The sequence below is a fragment of the Sinocyclocheilus rhinocerous genome, unplaced genomic scaffold (assembly GCF_001515625.1).
Source record: "Sinocyclocheilus rhinocerous isolate Xijiao unplaced genomic scaffold, SAMN03320098_v1.1 scaffold742, whole genome shotgun sequence".
Classification (NCBI taxonomy): domain Eukaryota; kingdom Metazoa; phylum Chordata; class Actinopteri; order Cypriniformes; family Cyprinidae; genus Sinocyclocheilus; species Sinocyclocheilus rhinocerous.
Window position 1 is genome coordinate 176,817 of NW_015641116.1, and position 13,722 is coordinate 190,538.

The 13,722-nt window shown below is 37.2% G+C and overlaps 1 pseudogene; it reads left to right on the forward strand.

Moving 5' to 3' along the window:
- Positions 1-3,076: 3,076 nt before the first annotated feature.
- Positions 3,077-9,900, forward strand: LOC107754646 (G-protein coupled receptor 56-like; annotated as a pseudogene).
- Positions 9,901-13,722: the final 3,822 nt, after the last annotated feature.

The following is a 13,722-nucleotide window of genomic DNA, read 5'->3' on the forward strand; positions in this document are numbered from 1 at the left end:
CTCGTCTAGTTAGATCAGGGTTAGAGCTAAACTCTACAGGACACCGACCCTCCAGGACCGAGTTTGGTAAACCCTGGATTACACCATACAAATGTAATGATACAGTACACACCTCGTCTCTTTTTCTTCATTGCTTCAGCAAGTGGAACAGAAGGCTACAGAGTCGATTCTTTATTTTGGGAGACAATAACTTTATTTATCGTGCACTTTCAGCTTTACAACTCTGCCGATCGTTTACATTCACATACAGCTACATTACACACTGCATGAAAGACAATATTGGAAATGGCATAATAGGGGCACTTTAATTGTACAAAAACTGCAATAAATGAATATGAGTAACCCTGTAAAGCCTGACATTCTGTATGAAATCATTTCATATAGAATGTCATTGAAATGATTTCATTGAAATTATAGTAAGAAAAATCTAATTTACTGTTGTGGAACTGTATATTGAAAGAAAAAAAGTTTGCATATGGTTTATATAGTGAGAAAATGGAGCTCACGGGAAAAAAACACATCAGTTTTTGAATCTGTTTAGCTTCTGCACCACTTCTAAAGCGAAAGGTCTGATCTGAATGATTGTGGCAGTGTAGATTACCCATGAACAAACTGTGAAGGCCTTCTGCCAAAGCAGCTGCATCTTTCTCTATCCTATCATCGTCAGGAGGGGCCCGTCTCTATTCTGAAAATCACCCCCTACTGGATACAGAAGGGGTGTAAAGAGCATTATAATTGGTAGCAGAGGGAGTCAGTGAGACTGGATTCATTTAGAGTGGGTCACTAGAGAATGGGCGTAATATTAATTGCAGTTTTGTAGAAAGAACAGGATCTGAGGCAAATTAAAGCAATTAAAGCATTGAGTCAAGAGTCCGAACACATTCATACACAGAGGTAGCTGTTATCATGCTATGCGGGTACCTGTTGAGTATCAATATATAAACTAAAGTCGCTATATGTATCGCTATATAACATGAGCCAAAGAACTTCCTGAAAATGATGTAAAAGTCCGCGAGGGGGAGCCATATTCTCAGTTACAGCAGTTATCATAATAACCAGCATATAAATCCACCAATTCTGGATGTATTTAAAATAAGGCTGAAAGTAAACTAAATTAACATACTGACAACTGAAAAAAGCAATTAGCTAAATAATTTTTTATCATTTTGGGATAGCTTGTTAAGAAATTTTATATTAAATATTACTTTTCATGATGTCTAAGAACGTAGAGCGTTTACATATATATATATATATATATATATATATATATATAATATTTTTAAAGAATAATTTGTGCATTTTTATATTATTTTACAGAAACTTGTATAATAAATAATATAATAATAATAATACTAAACATTATTTATATATCTTTTTCCACAAATGAAGATATTTCTAGATGTCAGGAGTGAAGACATGAGAATGCATTATTTCAGAATAAGCTCAATTCACAGCACATGTGCAGAGACATAAATTCAATAATAGATTTCACCAAAGTGACAGATGAACAGAGAAATGAAACTGGTGTATACTGACCCCCAGTGGACACAGAGAGTTCAGCACGACACCCACAACTGATACAGACGCTTTTATCCAAAGCGACTTACAGTGCATTCAGGTTATACATTTTTTATCAGTATGTGTGTTCCCTGGGAATTGAACCCATGACCTTTTGCACTGCTAACGCAATGCTCTACCACTGAGCCACAGGAACATTAATAAAAAGTATTTTTCTCTCACCCCTGCAGGATAAAGATTTGCCAGAGCGTCCTTTTGGGATTACATAATGTTTTCTTCCTGTAAATGGTTAATCAGAACACACCCATCCTTTATACAACATGAACCACCTCCCACTACTGGAAATAAATGACCTTATTTTTCCTTATGTGCTCTTCAGGCTGAAAATATTATAAAGCAGGGACACATAAGAAATGTATCACACCTGTACTCCACCCAGCAACTGTCCCAAGATACACAAGTTTCATTCTCACAGCCAGGAAATATTACTTCACTGTGACTTTATTTAGTTAAACATGACAAAATGGCCAGAGAGAGAGAGAGAGAGAGAGAGAGAGAGCATGCAGGCCAAAGCAGTCCAGTTTTCACTGCTTTGAGATTACAGGCTACCCTGTTAAAAATGTCAACCATTTTATCATTTTCATTCTGCAATTAATAAATATCATGTTGGATGACATTTTACATGTCTAAATGTGAACTATGGTTGCTTGTTTTTTTTTTGCATGTCAAGGCTTTGAAATTTTGGTCACCCAGTCATACTTTAATACATATCTCTTCTGTTTGGTTTCCATCTACTTGTATATGTACTTCTAAGAAGATAGATTTGGGTTAGTTTGTAAGTGTCTTGTTTGAGTAGCTGTGCTATTAATAGGTTATTTACTGTGGTCTGAGAGTGGGTTTAGTGGGCTAATGGAACACCGTGAGAGAGTTGGTTTGAAGTCTGTAGAGAGCATCTGTTTCTCACAATCGATGAAGAGGGAAGTGTTACATGTCCTCTATATACAGGTTCTATCAAGTTTTTAATCAGAGAACTTTATTTTTCAAAGTGTGCACACATTTTCAGTTGATGGCAGAATCTTAAAATCCAGACAGACATAGTCTTCCCTATATACTCTGTTATGTGTCATTATAACAGTAAGACTTCATGTTATGCATAGGCCTATATGGCAAAATATTAATGCTACTGTTTCACCATTAACTTAACTGAAACAAGTATTAGTATGTGTCATGTTTATGTGACAAATTGATGCGTTTTTAATAAGAGATGATGGTTGAGTATGCATGTACTTTATGTGTTCTCATTCATTAAATTGCAAGAATTTGTTACTTGATGTGGCCTATGACTGTGATACTTTATCACAAGGATTCTGAGTTTGTGACAGATCTGAGCTATGACTTCGTTTCAGAGGACGACATTTTTATACTTTTATATTTTAGACTTTTTGACATTTCAAGTGGAATTATTATATTTATATAGGAAACCCATGTCTGACTATTAAGACATGTCATTGAGCATGTTTTCATCTCTCTTTAACTGAATTCTCTGTACCTTTCATTTATGAAGCAGAATCCAAAGACTGTAAGAATGTGGATTATGACCTGTCTTTTGTTCACTTTGGTTCTAGGTAAGAAAGTGTCTCTAAAAAATTAAATTCAAGGATAGAATTAAAAGTAATTAAAGGATGCAAATTACATTTTTTTATTTTTATTTATTTATTTATTGTGTTTATAACTAATCCCATAATGCCCTCCCCACAACTTAAACCAAGCCACATTAATGGGACAGTCAATGCCACAGATCTACTCAAACTGCGCTATAATGGAGAAAGAGAATGAATTCATTTTTTCCATATTTTGTGCTTGTCCATGTAGTAACAACAAAATGTGATAGTTCAGATAGGTTGTTTTGAATTCTTAAAACAAAGTTTGCAGCTTAACATACATTTATTCTTTTTTCATTTTTACTATATTTTGTTTTAGAAAATGACAGGGACTTTAAGATGTGTGGAACATGGCGCCATGGCAGTGCATCCCAAAATCTGAAGTATGATTTGAAAACAGGCTGTAAGGAAATTGAGATTTCAGCCAATGAGAGCACACTCTCTATTCAGGGCAGTATCACAGCCAAGTGCACACAATCTTCATCCATTAATCTAGAATCAAACCCTCTTCAAAATCAAAGTGAGTTCTGTGTGTTCTGGGAGCCGCTGCTGGACCTGCTGATAATGCAGGTCAATGGAAAGAATCACACTCTGTGTCGACCAAATGGCCTTCAAGGAACGTGCTGCACTGACCTCTCACCAGGGGATCAAAAAACTGCTGCTGTGTATGGTATTGTGAATGGCAGCATCCAGGGTGATACCATCAGTTATGATGTCATGGAAAAATATACATTTCGAGGAGATACAATCAACTGCAGTAAGAAACTTTAATATTAATACATACAATTTATTTGTCTAATAATTTTTGCATACTACAGATATCAAAAGATTTATTATACTGATCTCACATGTGAATATAGCCTTTCTGAGCATGTAATTAGTTTAGTTTTCCTCTTACAGAGAAGAAATTCTGTGATGAGGCAAGTAAGAAGCCCAGTGGAGCAAACATGTGAGCCAATCATCATTTTATTTCAGTTTGTTAGTTTCCCTATTATTTTAGAGTGTTATGAACTGATGTGGTCTATCATGCAGATAGCAAGAGGTGATGTTGTGCATGCTTATAAGAGCACAATCATGACAAGCTTAAGTATGAGTGAAAAACAGATTGAGCCGCAAACAGGAAGCTTAACCCATGACTACAATGACTTTCTAACTTATGTTCACTTTTAATGCATGAAGTTCCAAGAGCATCATTAGATTTTTGATGCATTAATAACATCTTCAAAACTTGCATTAGTATATTTGTATATTGTATAATCATGCTGTTTTACTCCATTCATGTGTGAACATGAAAAACATTTTTTTTGCAGGATAGAGGAAGTAGTGACGAAATCCAATGAAAGGGGTCGGGTGGATCTAACTTGTGCTCAGAGCACAATCATTGAGATGAAAGAGGGTTTCACAGGACTCAATTTCACTCTGCCAGTAAATAACATTCATCTTATAGAAGCAGAAAGTTCAAATAACCTTTGAGTCACAGGAAGGGCTCTTTCTAGCATATGAATAAATATAAATGTTGCATTCCAGGCCCCTCAAACTGTAGCACCAAACATGATACCCTCGGTTTATCTTCCCTCCTGCCTGAAATCAATGTCAAGGAGCACATCCAAAGTGGTGTGTACTTACTACAAAGACAAAGCATTATTTCAGGTATGACAATATTTGTCCAGCAGACATAAATCATGTGGATTATTTAGCTTCCATTGGCCTACCAACATATACAGCAATGTACAGTATGACATAACAGTGTTTGTGTTGTGTAGGGGGGATCGTCTGATGCAGTTCTTCTGGATGACATAGTTGGACTCTCTGTGGAGAATGAGATCATCAAAAACCTCCCAGAACCTGTCAGAATCAGGTTTCATCACTCTCCTCTCCCAGTAAGTCTTTTTGTGCATGTTCACTATTTTTTAATACTTTCTTAAAGCTGCAGTCCGTAAGTTTTGCCTCTTTGTCGCCATCTCTGTTTTCAAACCTGCAATTGCAGCTGTTTGCGGAATTATCTTCCTTGTGTGGGTTGTGCGCCGGCACGGCTCCAGCGCGGATGAATCTAATGTTTTGAGGAGTGTGTGTGTGTGTGTGTGGCAGTCAGTCACCGCACCGGTGTGGATATTTACTGTAGGCTACTTCGCAATCGTGAGAGCATGGTACTTTGCATATGGAACTCGAATCAAAATTAATAAAGATCCTTAGAACACTAATATATTGCCTATGTACCCACACATAATATAAACGCTCATTTAGATCATCAGAAGACAAATTCAAAGAGACCAAACATGGTATCGGTGGGGTTATATTAACTAGTGGTCTATCATAACATGCATAAAACAGCATACAATACAACAGACAATATACAAGAACAGTAATGGTATACACAATGACCTGAGGATATGTGTGTTCATTAATAGAAAGGTTTTCTTATGAATTAATTAGAGAAGAGTCAATTTTGCTGTGCATTATGTGTCTTTCCTATGGAAAATGTAGTGAGAGGGAGAACTCTCAACATGCCATTAGGTTGTAAAGATTATCTGGTCTAGCAAAGGTGTCCTGGTTGCCATGGTAACCAGGGGCCTGGGCCTCGTTCACAGACATCTTGGCACCCAGTATGTTTATTGGGTGAGGGGTCTGTGAAAGTTTGTTAATCTAATGAATAATTGATTTGTTAAATCAAATGAAAAATGGTATGTCTGATTGGTCCAGACGCTACACAGCACTGGCACGCGCACACACACACACACACACACACACACACACACATACATATATATATCGGAGATCGCGCAGCTCACACATCCAGGAGCAAAGATACTTGTCAACGCTGCCCCACGACTTTTATTAGTAACAGTTTAAATACTGAATCGCTACATTATATTTTCCAGCAATGAGGATAAAATCGCTGTTTTTGAAGTAAACTGACTCTAAAAAGAGAAACGCACAGACTCGCATACACGCAACTTTCATCTCTCTCTCTCTCTCTCGAATTGGCCATATTTGAGAAAAGGTTTTAGTGATTTCTAATTATTGGGGGGACTAGCCCCCCTCAATGTCTACGGTGGTTATCGCCCTGATCAGACATGAAAATATGTTGTGGCGTTAGCAAACTTTAGCGATTTTTTGCAAACATTTCTTTGAGTAACATGACCATAAATATGAACTCACGATTGAACGTAACGTAAAACAAATGATTACTTTTCGTTAAAATCTTTATTGATGCCAAAAATGCTTACATTTATGTGTCTTTTTGTTCGCTCGGGCAGCCATGTTGCCGCTGAAGCCGGTTTACGCTGAGATAATTCATACCCCTTCGTTTGAAGTGTGGTCCCGAAAAATCTTCGTTTGAAGGGCTGTCTGGCCCTTCCCCTACCCCTACCCCTCCAACCAAAAGAGAATTGAGACACCCCTACCCCTTCCCGTGAACGCGCGAAACGGAGGGGTAGGGGAAAGGGGAAGGGCTAAGGGGTAGAATTGGGATTGGGCCTAAGTGTCTGCCATTTCCATAACACTGAAAACCACATGACAAGGCTAGTGACAAGCCTGACACTTTCTTTTAACTGCTCTGACTATAGATGCATTCTTCCTGACCTCTCCTATTTCATTTAAAAGGCTAACTATTCCAGAAGATGCGTTTCATAGGACACAAGAAAAGGTGTGCTCATAAACAATAACCAACACTCAGTATTAGACATCAAGCAAATGTTTCAATGCTAAATGAAGCACAAATACTGAATGTTTTGTTGATGTGCCTCTGCAGATATTGAAGTGAATTGGACATATGATGGCTGTGAGACTGTTGAAATCCATGACAGAGAGACAGAATGTTGCTGTAATCTCCTCACATACTTTGCCATTCTTGTGGTGAGTAGCAGGTTACCAAAAAAATGACAAAAGTGTGTACATAAGTGTGTTTTTGCTCATTGTTGGTAATATTTCTCACTGAGAGCCAGACTTATTAATATTTCTTTCATACTTGGTAATGTGCATAGCCAGTGGCACAGTGTGTTAACGGATTACACCAGGGGTTCTCAACTCTGGCCCTCGAGGTCCACTTTCCTGCAGAGTTTAGTTCAAACCTTGATCAAACTCGCCTGCCAGTGACTTTCTAGTAATCCTGAAGACCCTGATTAGCATGTTCAGTTGTGTTTGATTAGGGTTGGAGCTAAACTCTGCAGGAAAGTAGACCTTGAGGGCCAGAGCTGAGAACCATTGGATGGATTAAACCAGGGGTCACCAAACTTGGTCATGGAGGGCCGGTGTCCTGCAGAGTTTAGCTCCAACTTGCCTCAACACACCTGCCTGGAAGTTTTAAGTATACCTAGTAAGAGCTTGATTAGCTAGTTGAGGTGTGTTTGATTAGGGTTGGAGCTAAACTCTGCAGGACACCGACCCTCCAGGACCGAGTCTGGTAAACCCTGGATTACACCATACAAATGTAATGATACATGCCTTGTCCAAATACCCACACTTGCGGTCTTTGCACTTGACCACTTGACTACTTATATGACGTATTTCCTGTATTTGGCCCAAGTGTTCAAGTGAGCATGAAGACAACAAGTGTGTGTCGAACTTTTCATTACCTGATGGGACACACTTGTAGTGTTGTAAAAATGCAAGTGTTTACATAGCTTTATTTTAATTTTAATTTTAAATACTTTGCATTTTAAAATCAACTTCTAAATGTCTGTTCAGTAGTCCCTATAACATGACAATTTTAATTTGTGGTGCTTCTAATTAAGTGATAAAAAGCAGTTGCAAATGTTGTACAAAATAAATATCACCACTACTCATCTTTGCACCAATAAAACGTAAAAACACTGTTTTTCTACCAAATTATATGTAATATCTCATTATTATATTAATATTTAACTTGCATTGGAAAGGTTTCCGTGACCTCTCGCGAAATCTCAGCAAAAAGTCTCACGATTTATTTCCAGAACATGATGCATGATGGGATACACTAAGCCTCGAATAGCGCTCAGGAGCGGTATTCGAGATAGTGTGGATTTAGTGTGCGTTAAGGGCACTGCGCTCTGGCGTTTTTTAAGACCTGGGACAGTCGCGCGCACGCGCTTTCAAGTGGCCAAGACCGCAAGTGTGGGTATTTGGACAAGGGGACAGTACACACCTTGTCTCTTTGTCTTCATTGCTTCAGCAAGTGCAACAGAAGGCTACAGTTCGCCATCTAGAGGCTCTGACGTTCATTACCGCTGTGGGCTGTGCCATGTCCTTAGTTAGCTGTTTGGTTCTCTTCTATTGGCTATGTAATTGCAGGTAAGTGGCTTACATGGAATGCTTATTCTTTTATGTCTATTTGTGAATCTGTCCCCACTTTTATTTAAATTTCTTGTTTTGTCTCTATTGCTTTCCCTGTACTCCAGAAGAGGGAAAGACCAGTCCTTACTGGTGCATCATGGTCTGGTGGTGGCAAAATTTTTTCTTTGCCTGTGCTTCAGTCTTACCAGTTCTCTAGCAAAGACTGGAAATGAAACCATTTGTAAGATAACGGGAACCCTTTTGCACTATTCTCTGCTCAGCACCCTCTGCTGGATGATTGTGGAAATGTTTCACACATTCTTTTTAGTTTGCTGTGTATCAAGCTCAACTCTTCCTCCATGGGTCTTTTACTTGGCAGGCTTTGGTGAGTTAGTTAAAACATAAATTGTTCGGTCCTAAGAACCCATTCAAAAATTACTATATTTTCTAAATTTTAAATTAAGGTAATTTTTTTTCAGGTATCCCAGCAATACTAGTTTGTAGATTGCTTTCTATAGGTGATATTTATGGCTTAAGGAAGATTATGCCAAGTGAAGATGTCACCATTCTATATTTTATGTAAGTAAACTTTATAAGATGTAACCATGCAGTATGTAACACACACACACACACACACACACACATATATATATATATATATATATATATATATATATATATACTTTTTGTGGCTACAAAGATACATAACCGACCAGAGTGGAGGAAGAACCGCATGGCTTTTTTCAGCATCTGGGGTCTCACTTGTCTGTTTGGCACCACGTGGGGCCTGGGTCTCTTCAGTTTTGTCCCTCTCTCAGAGGCCACCCTCTTCCTCTTCTACATTATCAATTCCTGCCATGGTGAGAATTTTTTTTTATATATATATATATATACGTTTTTTGATAATACACTCTAAAAAATGCTGGGTTGTTTCAACCCAACTTTGGGTCAAATATGGACTAACCCAACCGTTGGGTTAAATTTTTACATTAAATTTTTAACCCAAAAGTTGGGTTAGTCCATATTTGACCCAAAGTTTTTAGAGTGTACACTATTGCTACTTACTCAAGAAAGTTATGGAAGAAAGATCAAATACTGGCCTTGTCAATGCTTTTGTGTCAATTTGACATAATATAATCTATAACAGTAAGCTGTGTTACTGGTATGTTTTTCTTTATTAGAGTGTTTCAGAAAGCTTGCATGTAATTCATTAGGTTCCTGTCAGATATAGATAATGCATGCTTATAAGTTAAGAAGTCATTTAGAGTGATAATTCTCAATTATGGATTATAATCTATTAATAATCAATATTTCTGTATCCAAACAGGAGTTTTTCATATGCTGCGATACTATGCTCTTGAACGAATGAAAAAGAGATGTAAGTTGAGTTCGGATGGGGGCAGTAGAGAATCTGTTATGTTACAGTGCAGAGATGATGAAGGAGTGTTTTGTAAGTGAGTGTTTTTATTAAAAGGGCATTTATTAAAAAAAAAAAATACAACAACCAAACAAATAAATCAAAGTTTGGTGTACTGCTTGGTCTGCTCTCATCCTGTAGGTCATAATAATTAATGCTTCACATGTTATATGTTGTATTTCTTTAATCCTATTCTTTGTACCAATGTAATAGTTTAACATTATGAAGCAAGCCTTGTCTTTCAGCAGTATTTTTGTGCGAATCTGCAGTAAGTTTATATAATTGGAGACACAATGCTTTTGGAGTTTAAAGTAATGAAAAAGCTTTCAAACATTCATTAGAAAGGGTATTTAATGTAGCAAATACAGTGAAATACAAATCTGATCTGAACATATGCCTTATACATGTTTGCATTATCTAATATAACAGATCATTATGACTGTGGCCTAGGCCTACATTTCCATTCTGTTGTATTGTTTAAACAAATACTGTATATCTGAATTTTCCTTTGACTTTAGGGAGTGCTTGGAATTTAATTGTGTGTGTGTGAGTGAGTGTGTTTATGAATCATTCATTCAATCGATTCATTCAAAAACTTAATTTAGGTAAGAAACGCCACTGCTGAGGTTCTTCTTTCGCTCTGTTTGGAACTATTTCCATTGGCAGGATGTAGATGTAAGTTATATCAACTTCATGTTTATGGAGCTATTGTATAAAAGCAATATCTCACTTGCAATCATACTGTTGTTTTGAATAGTTGTGTGTAATTTCTTAAGTAACATGAATACAGATTGCAAAAGATACAAAACGGTAATTTTACGAATTTATGAATGAATGAATGAATGATACATGTTGAAATGAGATTTTTCAGGCTGGTAATGGTGACCTCTATTGGCTGTAAATGTCAGGGACTGGAGAGAGATGAGGCGAGGACTCGAATGCAGGATGATATGGGTATTTATTAACAGTAAAAAAAAAAAAAAACTACCCCGAGAGGAAAAAACAGGCAGGCCAAAACAGGGCACAGCACAGTAAGGCAAGGCAAGGGGAACATAACACACATATGACAATTACTCTGAGATATAAACATTAAACAACGAACAGGACTGCAGACACAAGGAGAATAAAAAGGGAGACAAACGAGGAGGGTAACGAGGGAGACACAGGTGGAGCAGTGTTGCCAACTGCTTTCAATTGAAAGTAGCTAAAACTGGTAGCTAAATGTGACTAGATGACATCACAATGGCAAATTCACTGATCTATATAAAGATGAACGTAGATCAGTGGGCAAGATGAGAACTTAAATAAGGTTTGTCCAAGAAGTTGCTATATTTGTCCCTAAACTTTTGAAAAAAGTCTCAAAAGGGGCGGGGAAGTCGCTAAATCTAGCTACAAAGTAGCTAAATTGGTAACACTGAGGTGGAGTAACTAAAACAATAATGAGATAACAAGAAGGGCGGGGTCAGACAATAGATCGGAGAGCACATGGCACCAACAACAAACAACAAGCCATATGCTCAACAAAACACACAGTGACATCTGGTGGCCAACTAGAGCACACCAGCAGAACCGTGACAGTAAGTAGTGAGGCATGTAACAAAATCCGACCTGCAATGGCCTGTCAGAATATTATGTCTTTCTTTGCATGCTCAAGGGAGGTGGACAGGAATGTTTTCATTTATTGTTTACCAAAATCAAATTTTGACTAATTTCTCTCCTATCATTTCACTTGTGTTTCCTTCCTTCCTGTCAAGCTTTTAAACTGCTTCAGTAAACAAAAATTTAAATACATGGGTGGGAAAGAACTAGACATTTGATAGTAGTTACATAATCCTTAAAGCTGTAGAACATTTCACCCAGTCCGTGTCTTCAGGGGCTTCAGAACAGAATTCCAAGTGTGGCTCTACTTCAGTTCTATGTTGACAATGTAAATTTGCTGATATGTATGCAATCAAAGGTTATTTTTCATTTCTTTGATGCAGTGTACTTGTAGTGATAAAATCAGATTAAGACAACCCTGGCAACTTTTCACTCTAAGCTATTAATAAACCAGAATAATTCACCACTTACAGAGCTGGCAGACCCCGAATTAACCACAGACCCCATGTGACCAGCTTTAAACAGCGTGTCATGACTCATGAGTCAATCAGATAACCATGGTGACAGTAGAATGACCAATTCCCAGACGCAATCACAAGGCAAGAGCAGCTGATTCAGTCTTTGAATTAATTTTAATAATGCAGGGTGAGGGTATCCATCTGTTTGGGGGATGTTATTGGTAAATCCATCAGTCACTTGACTTGACAGGTTAACTGACTGCTGACCATATACTGTAATGTTACAGGCATCTGCTGCTGAGCAGACACCACAATGACATACAAAAACCTCCCGACTTACCACAGCAGGATGAGGGATGGAGAAAAGAAACAGAAAGCTAGAATATGTCAAATGAGAAGTAGAATTGGGGAAAATCCTTAGAATGAGATATAGCATAAATATACAGAGTCATTAGTGTTGTGTGTCAGTGGCAGGGAGTGAATATGGTTTTGGATGATATAGTCATATGTATGTATGTATGTATGTACATTTTTATTATTAAAATTGTATTATTTAAATTATTTTGTTGAATATAATTATTTAATACAAAAATATTTTTTATTTTAAATCGTTCAGAGAATATATTAATTAATATATAAATATATTAAATATATTATATTAATTAATAATATTGAACTTTAAAATAATAACATTTCAGAGAAAAATATTCTATTTAAAATAAATAACGATGATTCAAATGGTTTAAACTCTTATTTATACACACATACTTGGAATATATTCTAGTCTACTCAAACACATTCTGAACAGGAAAGTAGAATATTAAAGCATGTTCGTGTTTGTTTAAGCAAAACAGCCTCATGTTCAGAACAGGAACATAGATATTTAATGTTTCAGAGTTCACATAGAACAACTGGTGTAGGACAAGTGAATTGTGTCTTGTCCCAACAAATTATTGTCCTCAAAGTTATTTCCATTATTCAGTTAAAAAGTGTTTTTGGGTGTGCTTGAACCTGTTTTCATTTTTTCCATCTGTGTTTATCTATGAGTGCAAAACTCTTTCATGCTGGTACCCTTAATCTCTCTTTATAAACATTAATTTGGAGTTCCCCTGGACTGTGAGATCACCATGGATTTGCACAGTGGGAGTCAGCGCTACTTCACGACGACTGAGAGAGGCAACAAAAGAGTAGAACCACTGCCTTTGTTGGCTGGTTGCCATTGCACTATATACCATCTGCACTAGCTGCCATCTGTTTCGTGTTGATATAAACTATAGGCCAAAATACAGTAAACTTTATAGAATGACCTGATGTACCAAAAATGTTTGTCTATGAGAGTGCATGAGCAGCAGAATCTCTTTGAGATATGCATGCACTGCTGTATTGCTCAGAGGCAGAGCCATGGTGTGAAAAAATGCGGTTAATACATTGACAGGGGCCTCTAACGCCGTCGTAAAGCAGCTGTCTGTACAATGTTGGACCTTAAACGCCAATAAAACGGACCACTTTGCAAACAAGATGCATAGTAAGATGCTTAACAGAAAGCTGTGTGAAAAGTCTCTTCTTTTTTTCATCCCGCGTACAAGTTCAGACATAAAAGCTGCAGTAGCAATTTGAAACCTCGCTGAAAGGAGTTAATGTCCTCTTGGGGAACAAGTTACACATTGTCTATAGCTTAACCATGCATGTTAACTAGCGAAAGGGAAATTCTTAGTTCTTTTCAGGATGTGGTGATCAGTTTACAGCTTTTAGTCATGTATAAAAACATAATTTGGAATTAAACATTGGTAGTTTATGACTAATATGGGTGAACAGGAAT